Consider the following 24,327-nt stretch of genomic DNA (forward strand, 5'->3'; position numbering starts at 1 on the left):
TAGAACATAGGTGGCATATGGTAGAGGAAAAAAAGCCTAATTCACAGTGTAACTCTAAATGCTGTTTAACGGGTAAATTGATACACTTACTAATTTGCCCTTTTTACAGGTCAGAGAGTGACAAAGGAGTTGAATCAGCCAGCTCAGCTTGTCCCTTTGGGGGAATCCAAAATTGGAGTTATTAGCTGGAAGTCACCTTATAGGTAGGTTATTTATTTGTGCCATTTCATTTTCAGATGAGGCAGCTGAGACCCAGAGAGATTGAGACCTGTTTAAGGCTCCAGCTCACTCCCTTGCTCCCATTCAGTTCTCTGTTGGAACGAAACAGATTCAGCCCTGGGCTCTCTGTCTCTCTCAATCCAGGCTTACTTCTGTTATAACTTGGGTCATCTCAGTATCCACGAGGATGTTGTGTCCAGTGTCTGTCCTGTTAATTCTTTGACACCTCCCCCCCACCATCTTCTCCCATAATCTTGTCCTTCACCTGCCTCAGCTACCCATTTCTATATTTCACCTGAGATATCATCATTGCCCATAACTGAATCTCCTCCACAATCTTCATGTCAATATCTCACTCTGACCTCCATCTCCTGTTTTTCTAGTGAGTTCCCTTTAGTTTCCCAACTTCACCAACATAACAGGCTAGGACGTCCAATTCCATCGACTTGACTGCAACTCATTCCCTCTCATACCCCCTTTCCCTCCTCACCTGGCTTAGATTCATGATCTGTCATTGATGTAGATTCATTTGCTTAAACTCCCTTCTGTCGTCTTATCACAAACTGACAAATTATGTATGTTTGGTGGATTGCTATCTCCTGCCTCTGGACTAGAACCTCCTTGAGGGCAAGGCCTTTCCTTTGCTGTATCCCGAGTTCCCAGAACATAGTTGGCACATGGTAGGTGCTCAGTGAACATTAGTTGAATAAACAAATAAATAAGTAAATCAGTGAAAGCTAAGATAGCTTTCAGAGGGGCTACATTCTATTTTGCTCTAGAGATTTTGGCACATGCTTCTTTTTTGATTATTTCTCATGCTAAGTTGCTTTTCATTTTTCTTCATTTCTATCTCTGCTCCCACAGAAAGAACCTTATTTTGTGGCATATTCCTCATGTCTCCCTCTTGAGGAGCAAATTACAGCTCTTTGTCCTTGCCCCTCAGAGTTTGCAGAGGTAAGGGGGTGGGAGGAGAGAAAGGGACCTTGATGAGTTCTGACTCTGAAGCCATCACATCGACTGAGCATGAACTCATGATTAGAACTCATCTTAGAAAGAGATATATCAACAAGAGTAACCTATTGCTTCAAGTAACAACTTATTGGGATTTTTCTGGCTTTTCCAAATCTACCTCCAGGTGATGATCCATCCAGTAGGCAACTGGAATATATGTCAGGAACTTGAAACAGAAGCTCTGATGGAGATAGAAATTTGGGACCATCACTGTGGTCGTGATGTAGCCGTAGATGGAGATGAAGCCTTTTAAGGAGGCGATGTGGAGAGAGAAGAGAAGAGAAGAGAAGAGAAGAGAAGAGAAGAGAAGAGAAGAGAAGAGAAGAGAAGAGAAGAGAAGAGGAGTCTGAGGTGAGAGCCCAGCACTCCTGTAGAGCTCTGGTGCCATAAAAACACAAGGACAAAGTGATACATATGATAGTGAAAACAAAGTGAGCATGTTTATATGTAGCATGCCATAATACCTGTACCTCAGACATGCATAGTGGCTTATGATAATGTGTGTAATTAATAAGGATTATTTTACTAAGACATGAAATGAGACTCGTGCCTTTGAAAGGGTTAGGTACAGTTCATGGGACAGTGGTGGGGTGGAAAGGACCAGCCAGTGGTGTTACAGAGTCCTATCAAGCCCCAGCCACGGTGTTAATTGCCCTCGTGAGCTCAAATCCCCAGGCCTCTGGCATCCAAGCATCTCTGAGCTTTAGTTTTCTTATCTTTTAAAAAAAGGGATACCTCATCGGGGAGTCCAAGATGGCAGACCAGGTTGTGTATCAGAACTGAGGATGATCCCCAATAATAAACAGTTCATATCATACATGATCTTCAAAAGCATATTGCATTTTATTATCAAATTTCGTATTTGTAAAACGAACAAAAATCACACACATTGATTTAGTAGTTCAAACTACTGAATGTAAAGCTCAGTTAAATCTTCCTGGTTTATGGGGCTAAGGTTAAAAAAGATAGAGAAACCTGAGAACAGATGATGCCAAACTGTTCAGTTCTGCAATTCTGTTCAGAATATCCATAAATCGGTGCTTGATTGTCACTGTTGACCACTGCAGTTGATTAGGAGGTGCAGGAAAAACAACCCATCCCGAAGACCCATGTTTGAACAAGGAAAGAAGCTTTGATCCAAGATGAATCCCAGCAAAGTTAGTCCGGTAGACATGACGATGTCTTTGGTAAGCTTGGGTGACTTCCCAGTCCTCACTAACTGCATCCATTTAAGTATGGATTTACCAGGGCATTCAGGACAAGTTTCAGTGGTGTACTCCCTCATAGCTGGCTTGGTTACTGGGTCCCAGGGGGATGATAAGTACAAGCCAAGGCCCCCTATTGATATTCCCCTGCCTTTTAGGAGCTTTCAAAGAGTCAGAGATGAATACACAGGGAGCAAAGTGTTGCCATGAAGTAATTTCTCTTTGTGATGGATACTTAGGTGGAGAAATACAGCAAACACCTGGAAGTACTTGTGGCAAAAAGGACCCAAGACTTAATGCATGAAAAACAAAAAACTGGTTGCCTGCTCTATAGTAAGTAATGCTTTATTGAAATACAATGTGAATAATGAAGGCTGATTTGGTTAGTTTGTAAATTTATACTTAACTTGTTTCTGTGGAATGGTCTTAGAAGTAACTGCTGAAGCCATGGAAATAGCAATTTTACATCTTTGTTTTTAAAAATCCTGTGTTCTGCTTGTACAGATTTTTAAGGGTCAGTTCTCATTTTTACTAGGATTTTGGTAATTCTGAGTCCTTTTAACAGAAGTCGATGTACGTAAAAGGTTGAAGGTAGAAGACACATCTTTACCTATAATGTCAAGGAAAAGATTTAATGTTAGCACTGGATCTTGGGCAGCTGTACATGAGTCTGGCAAGGAAGTGCCCAGCCTTGGGGGAGGTGGAGCTGGGAGAGCAGTCCTCCCAGGAAGCTGCAGTGGGGAGGTGCTCAGGCAGGTAGAGGATTCCAGCCCTGGCAATGGAGTGGAACGGTGTGATGTAGACAAGATCCAGAGCTTGGGCTCTGGAGGGAGTTTCATGCTAGTTTCATTTTTTGGGCAAGTCACTTTATGAGCCTTAGTTTTTTAATCCTATGAAATAGGGATTAAAAACTGTACTTACTTCAAATGAGTGTCATGTTAAATGAGTTAATTGAGTTAATGCAGATGTAATACTCTTGGCAAATGCTTGGTACAATGAAGAGCTCAACAGATATATGCTGCTGCTGCTGCTGCTGTTGCTAATGATGATGTTGATGATGAGGATGATAGACATGATAGTGATGATAGACCAAGATCTTTGTTTGAGGGATCTGCCAAACCAAGGAAGCAAATAGGCAGCAGATACCTGGCATAGGGGATGACCATCATATCTCCATGCTCAGGTGCCTAGGCAAGATCCACTAGCATCCCACAGGTTGTTTCCATTATCTCAAGGACCAAAGTTTTCTGTCCTCTGCCCTGTTGGGTAGGCTAGGGCTGCCCAGTATGTGCCAGACGTGAGGTTCCCTATGTGGTTATTATAGGAAGCCCATTTCCCCCTAGCACAGTACTTCTCAGTTTTGGCTACATGGTACAATTTCTTGGGCCTTTCATAATAAATTGATGCTTGTGTTCCACCTATCTGACATTCTGCTGTAATTATTCAGGTGGAAATTCAAGCATTAGTATTTTAAAAGCTCGCTGGTGAATTCTAATGTAGAGCCCTGCTTGGAAAACTACTGATTAGCAGTTTAACAAGTAAACTAAGCATTGTTTTTTAATGCAACAGAATCAGTAAACATCTAGGAGCAAAATAATAGCCAAACCGATAATTCTTTAATAATCAATTGGAATGGTTGGTTTTTCTGTTTGACCTCTTTACAGCATTTGACACCACTGACTCCTTTCTTCTTTCTGAAGCTCTCTCCTACCCAGATTTCTTTAAACCTTTTCTCCAATTCACCTCCTACTGCCCCAGCGGGCTCCCTCTCAGGCTTTTCAGCAGCTCTGCATCCTTCACGCACACCTTGGATGCTGACAGTTTCATGGGGTCTATCCTTGGCAGGCTTTTTACTTGTTCTAAACCATCTCTTATTTAAATCTTGCTCCCAGCTTCCACTACTACTTGTACACCAGTGATTTTTAAACCTAGAGTTTTAACCCTCTATCTGTCTTGAGATCCAGGTGTATAAGTTCCAACCATTGACCTGGATGTTCTAGGCCACCTAGACTACAGCTGTGTAGCAGTCTTTTTGGCAATTCCTAACCTCGAATGCTTTCTTTACGTTTCTTCTTAATCTCATCTGTCCTCACTTTCAGTGATTCACGTGCTCCACCATTTCTCCTTCCCAACTATCGGCTCTAAAATATGAAAATGACCAAAGTTCCCCACTTTAAACTATCACTAAACTTATGAAATAAGGGTCCATCTTAACTCGTTTCTTTTCTCAGAGGAATAACTGCCCTCTGTTTTCCAAGACCAATCTCTCCACTTGAGTTTTGGATCCCAGCTTGCTGTCTCCTTTCATTTAGACATTGAACCAATACTTATTAATTATTTACTAAGTGCTAGGGATTGTGTTAGGCAGGTAATACAGCAGTGAGTCTCTGCTCATGTAGAGTTCATAGTCTAGTGAAGGAAGATGGAAGATGAATAAACTAACAAATAGTTATATGACATATCAGGTAGCGGTAAGGGCTAGAAGAAAAATAAAGCCTGTAAGAAGTGAGAGAGTGACTGGGGCTGCTGTTTTCTATGGTGTGGTCAGAACCCTGAATGAAGTGAGGGACATCTAGGGGTAAAGGGGACAGGAGGGACAGAGGCAGGAGAATGCTTGGTGAGTTGAGGAATAGTAAGGGGATCATTGGAGTGGATGAGGAGTGGAGAAATAGAAGATAAAGTAGAAGAGGTAGCAGGGACAAACTTAGGTATGGGCTCTGTGGTCCCTCATTGTTAAGTCATGGGGAGGGAGAGGACAAGCCAGCAAAGGGGTATGAGAAAGAGCAGCTAGAATCAAGATTAGGTGGTATCCTAGAAGCCAAGTGAGAAAAGTATCTCCTATAGGTGGGAGTGATCAACCATGTTAAATGCTTCCTCTGGTCATGTAAGGTGAGGTTGATCCTTAAATCAGCCACAGGATGTGGCAGTGTGAAGGTTCCTCTTGGCTTCAATAAGAGCAGTTTTGGTGGACTATGGAGGAAATAAAACCTTTGGAGTATTTTTCAGAGATAATAGGGCAAGAAGTGGAGACAAGTATGGGCAACTATTTCAAGAAGTTTTTCTCCGAAAGCGAGAAGAAAAATGTGATTGTAGCTGGACAAGTCAATTTTTTATTAAATTTAGGAGATGTAATAGTTAAAGGAAGAACCTAGTAGAAAAGAAAGAATTGATGGACCTTGCTCCATCAATTATCTCCTTTCTCCTCTGCTCACCTGGTACCTCCAGTCTTTCCTTTGGCGTTAGCTGCTTCACCTCAATTTCCTAATACATGCAGTCTTCTTTTCCTTTATACAAGTGAAATCTCAAGAGCTCTGGAACCAGACTACCTTGAGTTTAGATTTGGTATCCTAGACAGTCCATATATGGGCTCTAGGTAGTTTATGAATTCCTGTAGTTCTATGCAAGGTTGTATGTGCATTTCCTAGGAAAGGGACCATATATTCATCCATATCCTTAATTAGGGCCTAAAAAAGAAGGATTAAACTAATCTGAGTGGTTTATTTTCATCAGCCTTTGGAGTCTTTGCCCATCTGTTTGATAGACATAGAGAAGTTACTCTCTTCCTTTTGGTGGAATAAATAACTTTCCAAATCTATCTGAAACTATCTCCTTTTGAATAGAGACATGCCAATACTTCCTTTAAATCCTCTCCTGGCCACAGAAAGCCATGATTTCATAGTCAACATATATGTGATTAATTATATACATTTCTGTTTACCTAGCAAGATTATGTATTATTTGTGTGTATGGACTGAATTTTGGGGTTTTTTGTGTGTCTCTAGTGTCTAGCTCAATGCTTGGGATATGGTATATGCTCTATAAATGCCAATGGGAAGCCTGAATACGTTTTGTATTCTCTCATTAACAACCAATACAAGTAATAACAATATAGCCGGATCGTGCTGCATTTATAAGTCTTTAGCATATTACCAGGGTAGATTATAAATATGTATATAAAAAATGGTCTGTTGAGACAAAAATTCCTGAGGGAAATACAGAAATATCACCTTATTTTTTTCACAGAAAAAAATTTCAATTTTTCCACTATTATTAGACTCTAATAAATATTCATCTTTTATCCCTCCAGGGGGTGGGGGTTGCAAGCTTCCAGCAAGTGAAATGTGCCCTAACTGTGCCTAGTAAATCACTCTAATTGTTTTTACCCTGTAGCCAGAATGGGATCTTAGTCGATTTGCTTCCTCCAACAGTCTAAGGATTCAAATAATGTTAGATTTTTAATTCCCAGGACTAGAGGAGGCAGGGTACAATTGTTCATTCACAACACTGATTTTATGAAACAACTCCCATGAAGAAGGAAATACTCTGCTCTTGGAAACAAAAGTTCCCACAAAACCCCAAAAGTACGAAGCCCCAGAGCTCTCTGGACTAATAGTCGCTGGCTGATTGCGCCAACTAAATTGCAAATACCTGCAAGGTAGCAGTTGGGCTTAACTCACCCTGAGAGGTTCTGCTTCTCATAAAAGTGTCTTGATTTAGGGGACACACCAATTTTAGTGACTAAGGTGCTCGGTCAGTAAATCCCAATGAACTTTCCTTGTTTCTCCACCCCTGACAGCACCCGTGACCCCATCTCAGCACTGGTCGTAGGGAGCAGGGGTTAGGGAATGTTCAGCTTGGTGCAAATCCATTATGGCTAGGCTAACAGCACAAACAATACCCCACTACTGTGCACTGAGGACAGAACAATCGAGAATGCCAGTGATGACAGATGATGTTACAGACATGAAGAATGAACCCTGTGTGTTTTTCCTTGAGGATAATTAACTGTTCTAATTCGTACCAGAAAACAGGCATATTACTGAAACAAGTTGCTGGTGGCCTTAAGACAAGGCTGGTTTTGCTGAGCTCAGAGTTACTGGAGTCTATCCATTTTTTAAAATAAATTTACATAATTGAAATTAGGGTTTTAATCCAAAAGGCAGAGCAATGGAGCAAACTACAGTATTATACAATTGTGCGTGACTGCTAATAGATGGAGAGTAAATAATACCTACAAAAGAAGAAAATGCAGGCATTTGAGTAAAGTAGCAAGTTCACCATGTAGGCATGCTGTTAATAAGAAATGTTGGTTTGATTTTGTTAAGTTCCTCCGCCCACCACTTTTTCTAAAAAACAATTTCTTAGAGCTAAAAGACATTCGGTTTAGCAAACACACAGAAAATTGCTTTAGAAAGGCATACCTTTTCATCTTAGGAAATGTGTTTTAAAACTCAGAGTAATTAGGCCACATAGTTCTTCCTTTCCATGACAAACGATACAATAGCCACATCAATCTAGGAGGCTATCTTCTTTGAGGGCAAGTTTTGAAAGCTGAGAGAAAAACCCATAAATTGGAGTTGTAAATTGTGAAGTTGAAACATTGTTAATGATTTGCGCAAGAACAGATTCGTACAGGCTCTCAAAGAAATCAGGTGTGTGTGTGTGTGTGTGTGTATCTTCCCCGTTTATGGATGGGGAAAATGAGGACAAAGTTTAAAGACGTTTAGTGTCCTGCCCTGTTACTGATGAATACTCTCTTCTGGGAGTTTGGGGGAAGGAAGGCAGAAAGCCTCTTTCCAGCTAAGAGTCTAGAGTAAACTCGAAGTAATTTATCTGAGGAAATGAAAGCCTCACTAATAACCAAGTAATAAAAGATCCAGAATGTAGGTAGTGAAAAGGAATTTTCCACTCAAATGGCTGACCTTGTAATCGGTTCTTTGTTCTGCTTCTGTAGACATGCTTGCCGCATAGGCAGAAGGGCAGGGTGACGTGAGATCAACTGAAGACTCACCCTCCCCTTTGCTTGTTCTGTCTAGATAACAGATGTATTGCCTAAATTCCTAACTACCCGTAGCCCATAGCAATTCCTGTGCTCTGTAACCACCCAAGGACAAATTAGCGAATTGGCCCATGCCAACTGTAACTGCATGGATAAGCCCTATAAAAGTAAGGTTACCCTTGAACGTGGGGACCAGATCTTCAGAGTGCTAGCTCTTCTAGGACCATTAGTGTAATAAATATGAGTTATCCAACTCTCTGAGTGGTGTTTGGTTTCTTGCCAGTCTGATTTTTCTGCATCGGTAGGAATGAGGATAATTGGCAAGCAAATAAATTAATCTTTCTACCTGGGACTTCTCTATGTGAGTCATCTCATTCTATGTAAATCCCTTGTTATATAAACCTACTCACTTGAAAGGTGGAAAAAAGGGCAAGTCCTGATGTTAGGGGTTGAAGTTCTCATCAAACAAGGCCCCCTAGCTTTGATTATACTGACATAATCTAAAATAAAGCTAAGCAAAACAACAACAATGACAACAACAACAGCAGCACAAACAAACAAAAAGCAAACCCAAAACAAAACCCTCAAATCTCAAACCCAAAACCAAATGAAAAAAATCAAACATATCAAACTATTAAGAATATTTTCTGGAGCAATTAAGTGGCCCATTGCTTTAGGTCTCCTTGGCTCAAAATATATCTGAGAACTTAAAAAAATTGTGCTGAACAAGGAGGTACCATTGCTTAATTAGGTCTTGCCAATTAATTTTCCTGATTTAACTTTTTTCTACCTCATTGCCCCTTTTCAGTGACATCATGGGCTTCACTCAGTTTTCTAGCAGAAACACTCTGTATCAGGTAGTGGATGTTCTGAACAAGCTGTATACCACCTTTGACAAAATTATAGATCATTGTAATGTTACAAAGTGGAGACAGTTGGAGATTCGTGTGAGTGGTTAATGATGAATGGGTAGTCCCTTAAGCATGGAGGAAGATTGACTTGACTCAGGAACAAAGCTAGGAATTAATAGAAGTGAATAATTTATACTAAATTTCTAATTAATAGAAGTGAATAATTTATACTAAAATTCTAATTTTTCTAAGTCATAAGTGTCGAGGAAGCAAATCTTAGTAGCGTCCATTGTGCCTATAGGTTTTCTCATAGTGGGCACCCAGAAAATGTTTATAGATTTGATTTGAGAGCTATCTTTATTCAATAACAAGGAAAACACATTGGTTTCATACTTTCATTTTTGTGGCCAGACTCTCAGGCACTTACCACAATGACCTCTAACATCCTATTTATTCACATTGTTATTTTCCCCTCTATATGGCCAGTGAGGAAAGAAATGAATCTTGAAAGATAAGGTAGCAAATTAGATAAAACAACATCAATAATCATTACAATTCTAAATTTAATTTTAATTTCACAAATTGAAAAGGGAACAATGAGATGTTTCATTAGCTATCAGACAAAATAGGTTTTGAAAATATTTGCAATTCACCTATTCAATGCATAATTATTGAGATCCAATATGTGTTAGGCTCTGTGTTAGCACTGGAGCTCTGGAAGTTATAAGGCTGAATGTGACAGATAGGATAATTATCCTCAGAGAACTTACAGTCTAGTGATAAATACAGTCATGTGCTGCATAATGGTATTTCACTGTATAATAACAGGCTGCATATGCGATGGTGATCCCATAAGACTTTACTGAGGCTGAAAAAAGTCCTATCACCTAGCGACATAGTCCACGATTTTAAATGACTTGCCAAGGATGAGAAGGTTGAAAAAGTCAACAAGGCTGTCAGTCTTAACCTAGGTGTGGACAAAGATGACATTGAGGAGCTCCTGGGGGTGATTCCTGAGGAACTGACTAATGAGTTGTTGGTACTGGAACAGGAACACAAAGCTGAAGAAGAAGCAAGAGAAAGGGAAACTGCAGGAGACAAAAAGAAAAGGAACCCTAAGAAAATTCACGGGGAAGGGTTTAGCAGAAGCTTTTACTGACCTCAACAACTCCTTAAACAGCTTGAAAACATAGGCCCCAACACTGAAAGGTTTTCATTAATAGAGAGGAATGTTCATGGTGCATTGTCTGCTTACAAGCAAATCTATAATGGAAAAAGAAACCAATCAAACAAACCCTCATGGACATATTTCTGAAAATAGTGACACTGTCTCAAGAAGAGCCTGAGGCAGGTCCTTCAGGAGGTGTTCCAGAAGAAGGCATTGTTACCATAGGAGAGGACAGCTCCGTGCGTGTTACTGACCTGGAAGACTTTCCAGTGGGACAAGATCTGGAGGTGGAAGACAGTGATACAGATGCTGCTGATGACCCTGCGTAGGCCTAGGCTAATGTGTGCGTGTGTGTCTTAGTTTATAACAAAAAGTTTAAAAAGTAAAACAAATTATTTTAGATAGAAAAAAGTTTATAGAATAAGTATATAAAGAAAGAAAACATTCTTGTACAGCTGTACAATATGTGTTATAAGCTAACTGTTATTACAAGAGTTGAAAGTTTAAAAAAAATTAAGTAAAATATTACAGTAAGCTAAGGTTAATTTAGTATCGAAGGAAAAAAAATGCTTTATATAAACAGTGTAGCCTAAATGTACACTGTTTATAAAGTGCACAGCAGGGTATAGGAGTGTCCTTCACATTCACTCACCACTCACTCACTGACTCACCCAGAGCAACTTCCATTCCCACAAGCTCCATTCATGGTAAGAGCCTTGTACGAGTATACCACTTTCTATCTTTTATATTATATTTTAACAGTACTTTTTCTATGTTTAGATATGTTAGATACATAAATACTTACCATTTTGTTACAGTTGCCTACAGTATTTAGTACAGTAACATGCTGTATAGGTTTGTAGCCTAGGAGCACTAGGTTGTACCTTATGACCTAGGTGTGCGGTGGTCTATACCACCTAGGTTTGTGTAAGCGCACTCCATAATGCTTGTACAATGGCAAAGTTGCCTAACAACACATTTCTCCGTAGTATCCTCATCATTAAGCATCACATGACTGTAGAAGAACTGGGACTGGTAATCACGTTGAAGAGGAGATGAGGCTTCTCCCATTTCACCTTCGTTATTCAACCTTTTCGCTCATGCAGATTACTGCATGCTTCATTGAAACTCATACAATTCCTTTTCTTTCCATTCATTACTGAAAAATACTGTATTATAAGTTAATGTTGATGAAACTATTGTGCTCATACAATTCCTTGTGTTTCATTATTGGAAAACACTGCATTATGAAATTAAAGTTGCTATCGCACATGACCATATGACTGAATCACGTTTGCTTTGTATTTCATTTTATCTCTGGTTGGGCCTTTCTTCCCTGTGCTTCTAATTCAGAATCTGTGAACAGGTGCTTAGATCCAAACATGCTCCCAGCAAAAGATGAAGATTTTTAACAATCTGTTAATGGATAAATATAGGGCACTGGATACTTAGTAAACAGGGATGCTGATTTTCAATAATCCCCTGATTTAAAGGATTTTCCTGCATTCACCAAGGGTAAGCTCATCATACAGAAATGTGGATGAGGTCATAATACTATCTCTGAGGATCACTACTGAAGAGGAAAAAAAAGGAAATATCTTTTGGCTAAATTTGAAGTAAACTTTGCTTGAAGTTGATAAAAAATGAATTAAGTTCATAGGTATCTAGATTCTGCTTAGTTATGTTTTAGGGAAGTGCTGGTTCATCTGTTTTGGTCGAGGTCTGATATGACGCTGAATCTTCATTCTACAATATTGTCTATCTTATTGTTGCACAATTTGGTTACATGTCAGCGTGAACTTGTATGCTTATCATATGTTATTCCTGAAGCACCAGGCAGCAGTGAATGTCGCACAGTAGAATATAGAATGTGTATCTTTGTAAAGATAACTAAAAATGCTAGTTTCTCTCATATATTTATTAATAAGGATTGATAAATTAATAATTCACCTTTGAGTTTGGCCAATGGAATTATTTGGAATGGTGGTTTCAGGGCATACAAGTTTTGTATTATAGCAAGTTAGAGCTGGATACTAACAATACAATAAAAAACTGAATGCTTAGCCATATGCCAGGCATTGTATTAAGGGCTTCACATGGATTATTTCATCATTGTACATATCCTCACAACATCCCTATGACCTAAATATCATAATCCCTATTTCCCAGATGAGAATGCTGAGGCTCAGTTACTTGCCCAAGGTCACATAGCTAGTAAATGCAGAGCCAGTGCTCAAACCTGGCACAGAACATAGGGATTTACTTGCAACTGAAGTATGTGAAGCCCACGGAAGTTAAGTGATTTAGCAAAGGTGCTCTGGTTAGAGGCAGATTTGGACCCATGACTCAAATCTCCTGGGCCCATATTCTTTTTGTCCATGGTGAAACAGAACAATTGGGCTATAGGGGCATCCACATCTTTCCCTTTATCAATGTGCTAACTATGAAGTTGTTCTTTATTCTTCCTGAATTTCTCCTCTTATATCTAGATGGCCAGAAAATACTGTTGCAAACAGTATTAAACTAACACTGTTTTACCACAGTGTCTTACCTGAGGTAGAGCTCATGCAATGGAGTGGTTATGAGCCAGGCTCTGCAGTCAGATTTGAGCTAAGGTCAAATCTCAGCCCTACCACTTTCCTGCTGGGTGATTTTGAGCAAATTAATTAACGACTCTGTACTTCAGTTTCTTTATCTATAAAACGGGGATAATAATGTTGCCCACTTTATAACATTGTTTTGAGGATCAAAAGCATGCAGAGAGAAGCCAGGCCCTGCCTCAGACAGTACAGGCTTAGTTCTTGTCCCTACATCCTTCCCATTTAAAACAAAACATCTTTGTGTTTCGATCAAAGGGATTTTCAATGGTTAACAGGTATTGTTTTGTTCTGAAGTCTAGGGAATTCTTTTAGCTTGTAAGATCCTTGTTTTATGCCTTTTTAATTCCTAATATTTGAGTATTTTGTGAGTGTGTATGTGAGTGTGTTTTAAAGTGTGTATGACTAAGTGAAAATCAGGGACTGTGAACATTTTTTAAAAAGGCCAAAAAAAAAAAAAAAAGCATATGTACGTGCACAAAAAGCATATGGAGTTTTTATGATGCCTGGTGCAACTTCTCAGTAAATGTTATTATGCATGCAACCTTTCCACTTCTTAGTCGCAGCCCTACTCCAGACCTTCATCTTTCTACATCTGGACAAAAAACAGTCCCTCAACTAGTCTCCTTGCCTCTGCCTTTTACACATTATGCAATGAAAATATACTTATTCTCTTGCTCAAGAACTTAATCATCTGTAGCATCATGTCCAAACTCTTTAGGCTTACGGGCAATGCCGCACGAAACTGACTTCTTCAGCCTTTGTCACGAGTTTCACCAAGTATACAGTTTGAGGGAACAGTTCCCATAAGACTGCCTTCACTTCAGTCACCAGCCAGAATTTTGGTGATCCTAGGACCATCCTCACTTCAGAATAGCTGGCTAAAAATTTGAGGGCACCCATAATCACCCTTAGATTTGATCATTTGCTAGAATGACTCACAGAACTCAGGAGTGTTATACTTATTATTACAGTTTTAATACAGCAAAGGGATACAAATTAAAATCAGCCAAGGGAAGACAAAGCAGGCAGGGTCCCGAAGGGGTCCAAACATGGAGCTTCCAGAATTCTCTCTCCATGGAGTCATGGACAGCATCTGTCCATGACTTCCGGTTACTGTGTATGACGATACACACAAAGTATTGCTAACCAGGGAAGCTCACTCAAGCCTGTCTTTGCTGTCCAGAGTTTTTATTGGGTTTTAATCACATACTGTTCACATGGCTGATCTTTAGTCTCCACCTACTCCCAGAGGTCAGGCTAATACTTTTAGTTACCAGTTCCTCTGGAGGTCAAAACTGATACTGTGTGGCCTTAAAGCCCCATCACAAATCATATTGTTAGACTATCTAACTATCGTTAGCCAAAGTTCCCCAGCAACAAAGACCCTTCTATTAGGCAGAACATTCCAGAGGCCTAAAGGTCAACTTCTAGTAGCCAAGGAAAAAGGCCAGACCTCTCTTTGGGTGAAGTCAATTCTTCACTATACAGCCTTATTTCCTATTGCTCTTCTATTAATAATTGCTTGCCAAATAAGGGAACACCTAGACTATTCTATGCTTTCGTACAATTTCTTTTACCTGTAATATTTCTTCTTTTATGTCCAGGATATTTAAATGTTATGCTTTATATGAGGTTCAGCTCAAGTCTCATTTGCCCCCAAAACTTCATTTGCCCCAAGCTTTCCTAGTCATTCACTTTTCTAAATAGTAGCGTATTTGCCTTGTATGGCCCTGTGATGTAGCCTGTGTTTATAGACATCTCCAAATCTTATATCTCTCTGCAGCCTGAGCGTCCACCACAAAGAAATTGCTCAGAAAATGCTTATATGAAAATGATTATTAATATAATGATGATAAATTTCCTAGTGTCTAAGGCATTCAGTAAATCTCTGTTGAAATGGACTGAACTAAGTTTACCTTTAATTGTAAATTAGGCACCTTTGTTATCTGTATATCACTCTGATTACTTGGGCTCTAATTTAGATAAGCTGCTTCCTGAGTGAGTCAATAGACACTAAGACAATCACATTCAAGCTGAACTTCAGAATGTTTACAAGTGAAAAAAACAAGTGGTAAATTGACGTTTGCAGATATTAATGTTTCCCACAAAACAAAATGACCAAAAATGTTTTCCAGAAAGCAGAACTCTGTATGCTAGACTGGCTTGGTAGTTATTTTTACTATGGTTTAGTTCCCATGACTGGTGGGTGAGAACCTAGAACAGATAAGCAAACCCCATCCAGAGAGCTTGTTGGAAAAAATATTGATGCCTTAAATGCCAAGGCTTTAATTTTATTATCCCAAGATCCTGGGATTCATCAATTGGGCGAGATCACTGTTTGCAATGTAGATAAATGGGTGTTTGTTACTTTCAGGTAGACAAGTTCTCTCACCCCCACCGAAACAAAGATGTCATTACCAAAATATCTGAATTACTGGCTTTATTCAGATATGGCCTTGATGCATACTTTCTTTAGACTATGCCTCAATTGTCATGACAACCGTGTGTGTGTGTGTGTGTGTGTGTGTGTGTGCGTGCGCGTGTGCACGTGTGCTAGGTGGTGTCTGGAAGCAGCACCTTTAGCATCCAGGCAGAAACAGAGTGGGTGTGTCAAACAGAGTGTCTCCTTACCCATTTAAACGATGATGTCAGGAAAGATTGAAAACATCATTCAACATCACTCATTTAGTTAAAATTCCAAACGATCAGCTATTCTCTCCAGCAGAGGAGCAGTCATACATTCAAGGTCAAGTGTCTAAGTTTTCGTTCTGTATTGTATCAATGCCTGTTGTGATTCAACCGTATTCTGATCCTGCTGACCCTACTGTGTCTACCTTCTCCCCTACAACTTCTCCAGTCTCATCTCTTGCAGGAACCTCCAGTATCCTGTATATCTACTCTGGGGAATCACTTACGGATTATATTGTTTCAGGCTTCTAAGATTTTGTCACACTTCCCTGAAGAAAGTCAGCTTTTTCAAGACACATCATTCATTTTTGAACCAGGAAGTCCATTTCGTTCACAGCTTGGCACGTTGAACCCTCTTGTCTTTCTGAGTTTTCCATATCTTTGGAAGCTCCAATGACTCTTCCAAGCTACTGGGCTGCTGTTTTATAAGCACCTCTCTCCCTGCATAAATGCTCTTATGAAAGCCAAAGAACTAACTTTTAATGCATCCTTTTATTATTTCTTGTAAACTTCAGTAGCTGTGGCCCAGAGTCCCTGTTCTTGATGTGAAAGTTGATATAAGAAATTGACTCAAACATAGCTGGTTTTCCCAAACTGTGCCTCTTGTTTGTCTCCAAATGAGCATGAGAGGGCAAAGCTATCTTAGCAAGACAAAGGAAACAGTGCTACTTGAACATTGACCAACAGTTTCCCAAAAGTAGTCTGTTTACATTGTGGACCAGAATGATTTATTGGGTCATTTTGTGTCCAGATCACCCAAGCTTAGTGACTTTTCCTCTAAGCCCCATTCCTGGCATGTTTTCTGGACCCTTTGCCAAACATGAACTTTCCAAGCTGCAAGGGAAAGGCCAGCTAAAGATTTGGGATGGCAAGCCCCTGCCGGCAGCCTTAAAAATTTTTGCTTTAGTTCACTCAAGTGTGGCATTATATCATATGTTTTCAGACATGGCGGTATCTGGGGTGTACAAGACCAATGGGATCCTCTACTCTGGGAATGTAGCAAGCATGGCTCTGCACCTGGTGGCTGTGTGTAAGACCTTTGAGAATCCACACAAGCTCAATGTCCAGCTGAAAACCTATGCTGGAATCCACTCAGATATGGCAAGATAGGATGTGTAAAGAGCTTTCTCTGTACTTCTCATACCACATGATGCTTCATTGTTCAGGGGAGACATTATGACCCCATATATGCAGACAAAAAAAGTGAATATTTAAGCTCCATGATTGTAATGTTAACATTTTGTGAAACATTTCTCTTGGAAAGAGAAAGAAATGAACGTTTATAAAGCACCATTTATTCTGTGGCAAGCATGCCAGGCAGTCATACCTATGATCTCATCTGACCCAAGATTAGAAGGTTATTGTTATTTGCTTTTCATTTTTTTTATTAAGGTAAACATACAGTAAAGGGTACTAATCTTAATAGCACAAGTTGACGAGTTTTTTACCTCTGTATACACTCTTGAAACCAGCACCCAAATGAAGATAGAGAACAATTCCAGCACCCTAAGACCTGATCACACCCTTCTCCCACCTCTCCCTCCCTGCACCTGTCCATACCACTGACCCCTGCCTGAGGTAACCACTTGTCTGACTGTTACCTCTGTAGATCAGTTTTGTCTGTATTTGAATTTATGTATCCTTTCGTTCCAAATGCATGTATTTCCATCATCTACATGTCATTGCATGTAGCTGTTAAAGCTTATTTTTTAAGGAAACTCAAGTGTCCTTAAAGCTGCAAGGAAGCATTTTACATCATCATCATCCTAGTGATTTGATTGATCTTGTTTGCTGAGGAAATTGACCAGATGTATTGCTTAGAAGAAGCTGAATAGTTCTTGTGTATTTACAAACATAGTACATAAAAAGACACCAAATATTGCATGTGGAGAGAAGTTATATAAATTTTGGTCAGCTAAACTGTAATTATATTAATTTATTCCCAGTTCCAGTTATTCAGAGAGGTGATTCTTCCCACACCCTAATTTTTAGAATGGGAATACTTGCATTTGGAACAAAATTTAAAGGATACAAAATAAAAGCTTGTATGCAAATGATAACAGCAACATTATTCATAATATCCCCCAAACTAGAAACAACTAAAATATCTATCAACTGGTGAATGGATAAATTAATTGTAATATATCCATACTATGGTTTATTATTACTCAGAAATAAAAAGGAAATATTAATGCATGCAACAACATGGATGGATTTTGAAAACATACTAAACAAAGGTCAAATGCTACACAATGTATGATTGACTTTGTATGACATTCTAGAAAAGACAAAATGATCATGACAGAGAGCAGACGGATGGTTACCTGGGGCCGGTGGAAGAGGGGATTGATAGCGAAGCAGCACAGAGAACTTTTAGGGTGCTAGAACTGTTGTATATCTTGATCGAGTGGTTACACGATTACATTATTACATACATTACCCAAATTCATTAAACTGTGCACTTAAAAATGGGTGAATTTTATAGTATGTAAATTATACCTCAGTAAAGCTGAAAAAAATTCCCACATGCAGAAGTATAAACAGTGAAAAGTAATTCTCTCTCCCACACTTGTATTTTAGCCTCTTGGTCCCCCAGTCTATGTCCCCCTTCATTTACCTTTTGTCGTGTTCTTTAGATTTATGTAATGGGCACTTGAATAGTTTAAAAATTAGCTAATACTGGAATTCAGATGTCAAATTTCGATAACCGATATCATAAAGATGTTCCCAATATTTTTTGACCATATGCTCAGAAGAACTCAGTCTGTTTCTTGGTATCACTCACTGAATGCTTGCTGTGTACCAGCTACTTTGCAAAGGGCTTCTCATTCCATTTTCACCACAAGCCTCTGAAATGTGTATTAATAGTCTCGATAAAGGATGGGGTGAATCCCCCCAAGTGGGGACTTAAGTTCCACACCAAGAGAGGGCATGAGAGTTCTTCATTGCATGCAGGAAAGAATGCAAGAGCACGCCAGAATTAGAGACAAAAGGAAAATTTATTAGAAAAGGAATAATGCCCCACAGACAGAGACGTGGTCTCCTCTCAGAGAATGAGAGGAACCATGAAAGTTTATTAGAGAAGGAATAACACTGCATAGACAGAGTGGTCTCCTCTGAGACAGAAAATGAGAGGACAGAGACAGACCCAAGTGTTCGTGTTTGAGGAATTCAGTTTCTATGTCATTCTTAGTTTCTATGAATTACAGTTTAAAGACTTTCTTTCCTGTTTTCCTTTGATGGTATGGGTATGCAGCATGAAAGGTATGAATACACAGTGTGAAAAGCATGCTAGCGATATCAGTCAGTGTTCTATAGGTTCTCCATGGTTTGGACACAGGGAATGGCCAAATGGTTGGATTTATTTTGTGTAGGATACTACCTAAAGATTCTGTTTTCCTGTTTTCTTTTCACAGTGTGGGTATAGTTTGTTAGTAATCCCAGCAGGAATCTTCCTCTATTCTGTAGATTTCCTGTGGTCTGGCAGCATCATGTTGTAGGCTCTGAATACAACCGATCAATTTATGCAGTTCTCACGCCTCTTCCCTATATCAGCTCTTGTTTAATAAATGGGGAGGTTGAAACTAAGAGACTTTAGGTAGCAAGGTTACCCAGATAGTAAGTAGCAGAGCTGCAGTTCAAATCCAAGTCCGTTCTAGGCAAAGACAAAGTCTGTGGTCATAACACACCGAGCTATGTGTTTTCTTGATTTGGAAAGAAGGGAAGGAGGACCCCTTAGTCAACAGAGCAGCCTGTGTGATTTCATTTCTAAACCCTGTAGTTATCTTGGCCCCAAACTTAAAATAACCCCCTCCTCCACCTTGTTTCCAAACCCCTTCAGAGTCTGATTAGTACTAGTTTTCAAAAACATCAATATTCTAGCTTCGGCTGTTTTTGTCTTTATTTCTTTACTCAAAAAAAAAAAATTCTACTGTAAAAGATGAAGTTATTTCTTATGTGGGAAGTACCTTTTTTAGTCCACATTAAAACTAGCAAATTTATTTTCCCCACTCTCGCCGCAGCAGGAATAGGGGAAGGCTCAACAGCGAAAAAGCCCTTCTGTTCAGCGGAGCACCTTCTTCTTAAAATAGTACCCTCAAGGGACACAGGCAGGCAGATGTGCTTACGCTTATGTTGGCCAAATGATCAGCTGCAAGAGTTTTAGCAAAACAAATAAATCTTCTGAGCCCTACAGGTCATTTCTGTTGTATTGTGTTAATCTTTCTTCAGTTGAGTATGGCAAAGACAAGGCCAGATATCTGCAGAATATTGTAAATGACTTCAGCTTGTAAAAACAAAGAAGGGAATGCAATGAGATTGCTATTAGCAAAAACATTCTGGTGTTCTTTTAAATACACTTGTATTGTGCTAAATGATTCTCCCCCCTGCCCACCTTAGGCAGTGGTCTGGCCTATCTCCTAAACCAATGTGCTATAATACAATGTCAAACTCCAGGAAATTTGTGTCAGAATTTCTATAGCTAGTTGAGCATTCGTTCTGAATGTGCTTTTGTTCATTAGTGGGTGTGTGGGATGAGCAGACAGCTGGAATATTTTCTAAATGCAAAGTTAAATCTGTACTGTTAAAGGGAGCCAGCAGCCCCATATTGTTGATATTGTTGAGATTAAGGTTCCCCCAGCCTCTCCAGCTTTCCTGCTCCTTGAGCAGGAACAGTGTTGCATTCGCTGTTGTATCCCCAGTGCCTTCGCTCTCTGCTCCCCCACATAGAAAGTGCTCAATGATAGAGCAGGGCTGGAACAGACAACAGCACCACCTAACCCAACTTCGTGCCAGAGCGGAAGCGTCTCCTTCCAGGGGCCAGGCGGGAAAAGAGGACGGGCGAGGCCAGGACGAGCTGGAGAGCGTTCGCCCCTTTTCAATGCGGTCGCAGCCGCTTCGCTCATCTGATGGATGCCGTGTGGCCCCAGCGTTTCCAGACTGCAAGTTTTCAAGAGAATTCAGAAGTCTAGACTTTTACGTGATGTTTCCTGAATTTTATAACACTATTTAGGCAAAATAATTGTCTGCCAGCTGGATCGGACCTATAGGCTGCCAGTTTGGACTATTTTTCTAAGCATTTAAAGGACTCAAAGATTCATTTTGTTAAAAAAAAAAAATCAAAAGCTTTGTTTCACAGAATAACAAAACATAAATTTTAATTACATTTCCCCAAATTTACTGTGACTAAAACTGGGGCTTGGTACTAGTAACTCACAAATCGTGTGGCCCCAGTTGTCTAACTCACACATTCTCCTTAGTGGCCCCCTTCTCTTCCCTTTCCTCCTCACTGAACAGTGGACTCTGGGCTGCTGAGATGCTTAGGATTTAGCTGGACAGGTGACTGGAAGCCTAGGGTCCATTTCAGGCACAGCCTGGCCCACATTACGTCTTTTCCTGCTTCCTTAGCCTCCCCCTCTCCACTGGCTCCTCCCTAATAGCATTTAAACATGCTCATGTCTCTCTAAACTCAAAACAAAGCAGAACGACCCTCCATTAACCCCACGTTCCTGTCCAGCTGCTGTCTAATCTCTCTGCACCCTCACAGTCAATCTTTTTGAAGGATTTTCTCCACGTGCTGCCTCCGCGTCCTCCCTCCACTGGTCCCTGCAGCTTGGCATCCATCCCCATCACACCTCTGAAGTAAATTTTGCCAAACTCAGCAGAAACCTCCAGTGTTATTTCCTAGTCCTGCTTGTCTTCATCTTTCAGCAGCATCTGGCTTTGCTGATTTCTTCTTGAAACAGTTACGCTTGAGTTTCATGAGTCCTCACCTGCTTTTTTTTTTTTTTTTGACATCTCTGAGTGCTCCTTCTCTGGCTCCTATAAGTGCTTCTTCTTTTGGGGGCTTAATGTTGATGACCCTCAGAGTTCTATCCTGAACTTCTGCCTTTTCTAACTCTACAACCCTCCTTGGATGATCTCAACCACACCCATGGTGTATGCTGTGACCTGTGTGTTAGAGACTCTGAAGGCTTCATCGCCAACTCAGATTTCTTTCTTGAATTCCAGAGGGGTTATCTCACTTCCTCAAGCACCTCTACCTCAACATGTCCAATACTGAACACCAGACTTCCTTTTCCTCCCTCTGGTTTTCAGTATTTCAGATAATGGCACCCTGATCTACCTGGTGGTCCAAGTGAGAAACCTGAAAATCATTTTTGAGTCCTTTTCCCTCACACCTAATTCCTATCAGTCACCAGGTGCGCTGCAGCTCTGTCTCCTCTCTCAGATCTGTCCCTCCTTCTCTATCCTGACAAGCCTGTGGGGCAAGTCACCTGCCCAGATTATAGTAACAGCTTCCAATTGGGGTTCCCTGCTTTTGGTCTTGTCCATCCTTCCCCACCATTCCGTTATTCATGCTGTTGCTAGGGTGACCTTAATTTTCTTCACTTATATATTTTGTTTTTAATTATGTAATTTTTGCATTAGAGCAATCTTTCTAAAAGGCAAACCCAACTATCTTAGTCTTCTGCGTAAAACCCTGTGCTGGCTTCCCTGGCACAGCTGACAAGGCCCTGCCTGGCCTGGTGGGGGTTAGCCTCTCCAGCCCTGCCCCGCCCTCTCGATGCTGCACCCGCCCATACTAACCTCCTTGTAGTTTCTGCTCTTATATCTGCAGGCCATAGTGCCTTAACACCCAACACTTCCTCTGCTCAACACACTCCCACCTCTCACTTTACCTTGCTGGCTTCTGCTCATCCTCTAGACTAGGAGCCTTCTCTGAACCCTTGTCTGGGTAACATGGCCTTCCTTGACCTTTCTTGTCACACAGCTTTCCCCACATGGCTCCTACCTCACAGCGTTGTAATGGCTGTTTAACTGTCCACCCTCTCCCTGACTACGAGCTCCAGAGAAGGGTCATGTCTTCTTTGTTCAATTTTAAAAATTCCCTTTGCACAATAGATGGTTGGTTTAGAATAGAATAGAATAGAATAGAATAGAATAGAATAGAATAGAATAGAATAGAATAGAATAGAATAGAATAGGTGTTTGATGTGTGTATGGAGATGAATAAATGAATTTCCAAGGACTTTTGGGAGGAATTCTCAGATAAACATTCACTGGAGTACCGGAGCCAGCTCATGTTGATTCCTGAGAGACAAATGTGCTTTTAGTGATGTCACTTTGGGAGTATAAAAAATTAATATAAACAGAGCCACTTTAAAACGGAGTCAGAGCTTCCATCCCAGAGGAACTGCCTGGAACGTCTTCTCTCTCAAACTTCTAGAACGTTAAAGCTAAGTGAAATAACCTTTAGACTGGTCCTAAAACAACATCGTATCTTAAACAACTGCTTGCAAAGATAATAAGAAAACAGATATTATGACCACTGGACTGAAAATTAAAAATATTGTTTAGAATTAGCCTTGCTATGTTAGCTTATCTACACCTATAGAATTCCTTCCTTCTATGGGCATAACTATTCCCCTTCCCTGTCTCATAAATACACATTGCCTTTGCTTCTTAACCAGAACACTGTTTGAGTTTCTCCCTGAATCAGTGCTTTCTTAATAGCTGGTTGCCTTTCACTTTGCCTTTTTATTTTTAAGTTAAAAGTAGTTTGAAATCAGTCATGGTAGACATATTTACACCATGGAAATCAGTAACCACTACAAATCAGGGCTCTCCTCTTTCCCTTACCTTGTCTACTGTTTACTAGCATACTGCTACCGTATTTCTTTGGAGAACTTTCAGAGAGTTTAGAACCCTCAGCAATGGTTTGGAAGTGGTTCATTGTCCTAAGCATATAATTTGAGAAAATAATAATAATAATAATAATAACAACAACAACAACAACAAAAACAACTACAGTTTAATGAACTGTATGAACTGTGTGCCAAACCTTGTGTTTAATGCTTTACAAATTGATCTTGCTATATTTGTAACAAAGCAGGCAAAGTAGATATTATTAGGCACAGTATAGAAAAGGACTCTGAAAATGGACGCGTCTGCTCAGCTGGCAAGTAGAGATAGTTGATGCCTGATCTGACCACTGAGCCAGTGATCTTACTTCTTCGCTCTGCTGCCTCTCACCACCAGGTGCTTGGGGCTTCAGTTCCTACTTCTCACCCTTCCTTCTCCAAAGCAGTCCTTGAGTTTTCAGCTGAATCTCACAGCTAACCATCCAGTTGACTGAAAAACAAACAAACAAACCCAACAACTCATGATGATCATCTTGCAATAGGCCAGAGATCTTGACAGGCATTTTATCTAAGACTGAGAAATAACCAGGGGTCATAACAACCAGGTGTCAGCCACAGAGTGACATTTTGAATTGAGACAGTGATTTTCGTTTCTCGATGACATAGTGATGGAAATTGTTCTTAAATAGAACTTTCCCACTCTCTGGGATAATATAGGCCAGGAATTGTTTGTATTCAGGGCTTAAGTGCTTCAGGGAAGGTGCCAGGCGACCATCAAGTGTATGACTGAAGCCATCTCCCTAGCATCCCTTCACCATAAAACTCTAATACTTGGTGGTTGTAGAGAACTTTTAATTTGTAATCTAAATTATGTCCATAAACAAAGACTGTCTGTTTGCAAGGCTCCCTGAAGAGGGTGATAGGTGAACTGGGTGCTGCCAATGCTGCTCTCACGGTCACAGCCCAGACCTTGTCATTGCTTGAAACTGCTCTTTTTAAGAAATCCCATCCAACATCCACATGCTTGCAAACCTCCTCTTCCACTCTCACTAAATCTGTTTGTTCTTCAGCTGCCTCTAGGCTCCAGGATCCCAAATGCGTCAGTCTAACTGGCTTCCCTGGCTTGCTCTCTGGTGCAGCCTGGAATCCATGGTCAATCTCTA

At 40.2% G+C, this 24,327-nt stretch overlaps 1 protein-coding gene across 8 annotated transcripts in view; it reads left to right on the forward strand.

The window, feature by feature from the left end:
* Positions 1 to 21,306, forward strand: part of APTX (aprataxin) — a 117,351-nt gene extending 96,045 nt beyond the window's left edge. For 3 of the 8 annotated variants that reach the window (XR_004950039.1, XR_004950038.1, XR_004950043.1), the window contains 3 exons: positions 110 to 203; positions 1,355 to 2,417; positions 2,675 to 21,306. The gene's annotated coding sequence lies outside the window, so the exon portion shown is untranslated. The remainder of the gene's footprint in view (positions 1 to 109; positions 204 to 1,354; positions 2,418 to 2,674) is intronic. The other 5 variants (XR_001595062.2, XR_004950040.1, XR_004950041.1 and 2 more) reach the window with 5 other exon arrangements.
* Positions 21,307 to 24,327: the final 3,021 nt, after the last annotated feature.

Source organism: Rousettus aegyptiacus, unplaced genomic scaffold (genome assembly GCF_014176215.1).
Source record: "Rousettus aegyptiacus isolate mRouAeg1 unplaced genomic scaffold, mRouAeg1.p scaffold_m13_p_3, whole genome shotgun sequence".
Lineage (NCBI taxonomy): Eukaryota > Metazoa > Chordata > Mammalia > Chiroptera > Pteropodidae > Rousettus > Rousettus aegyptiacus.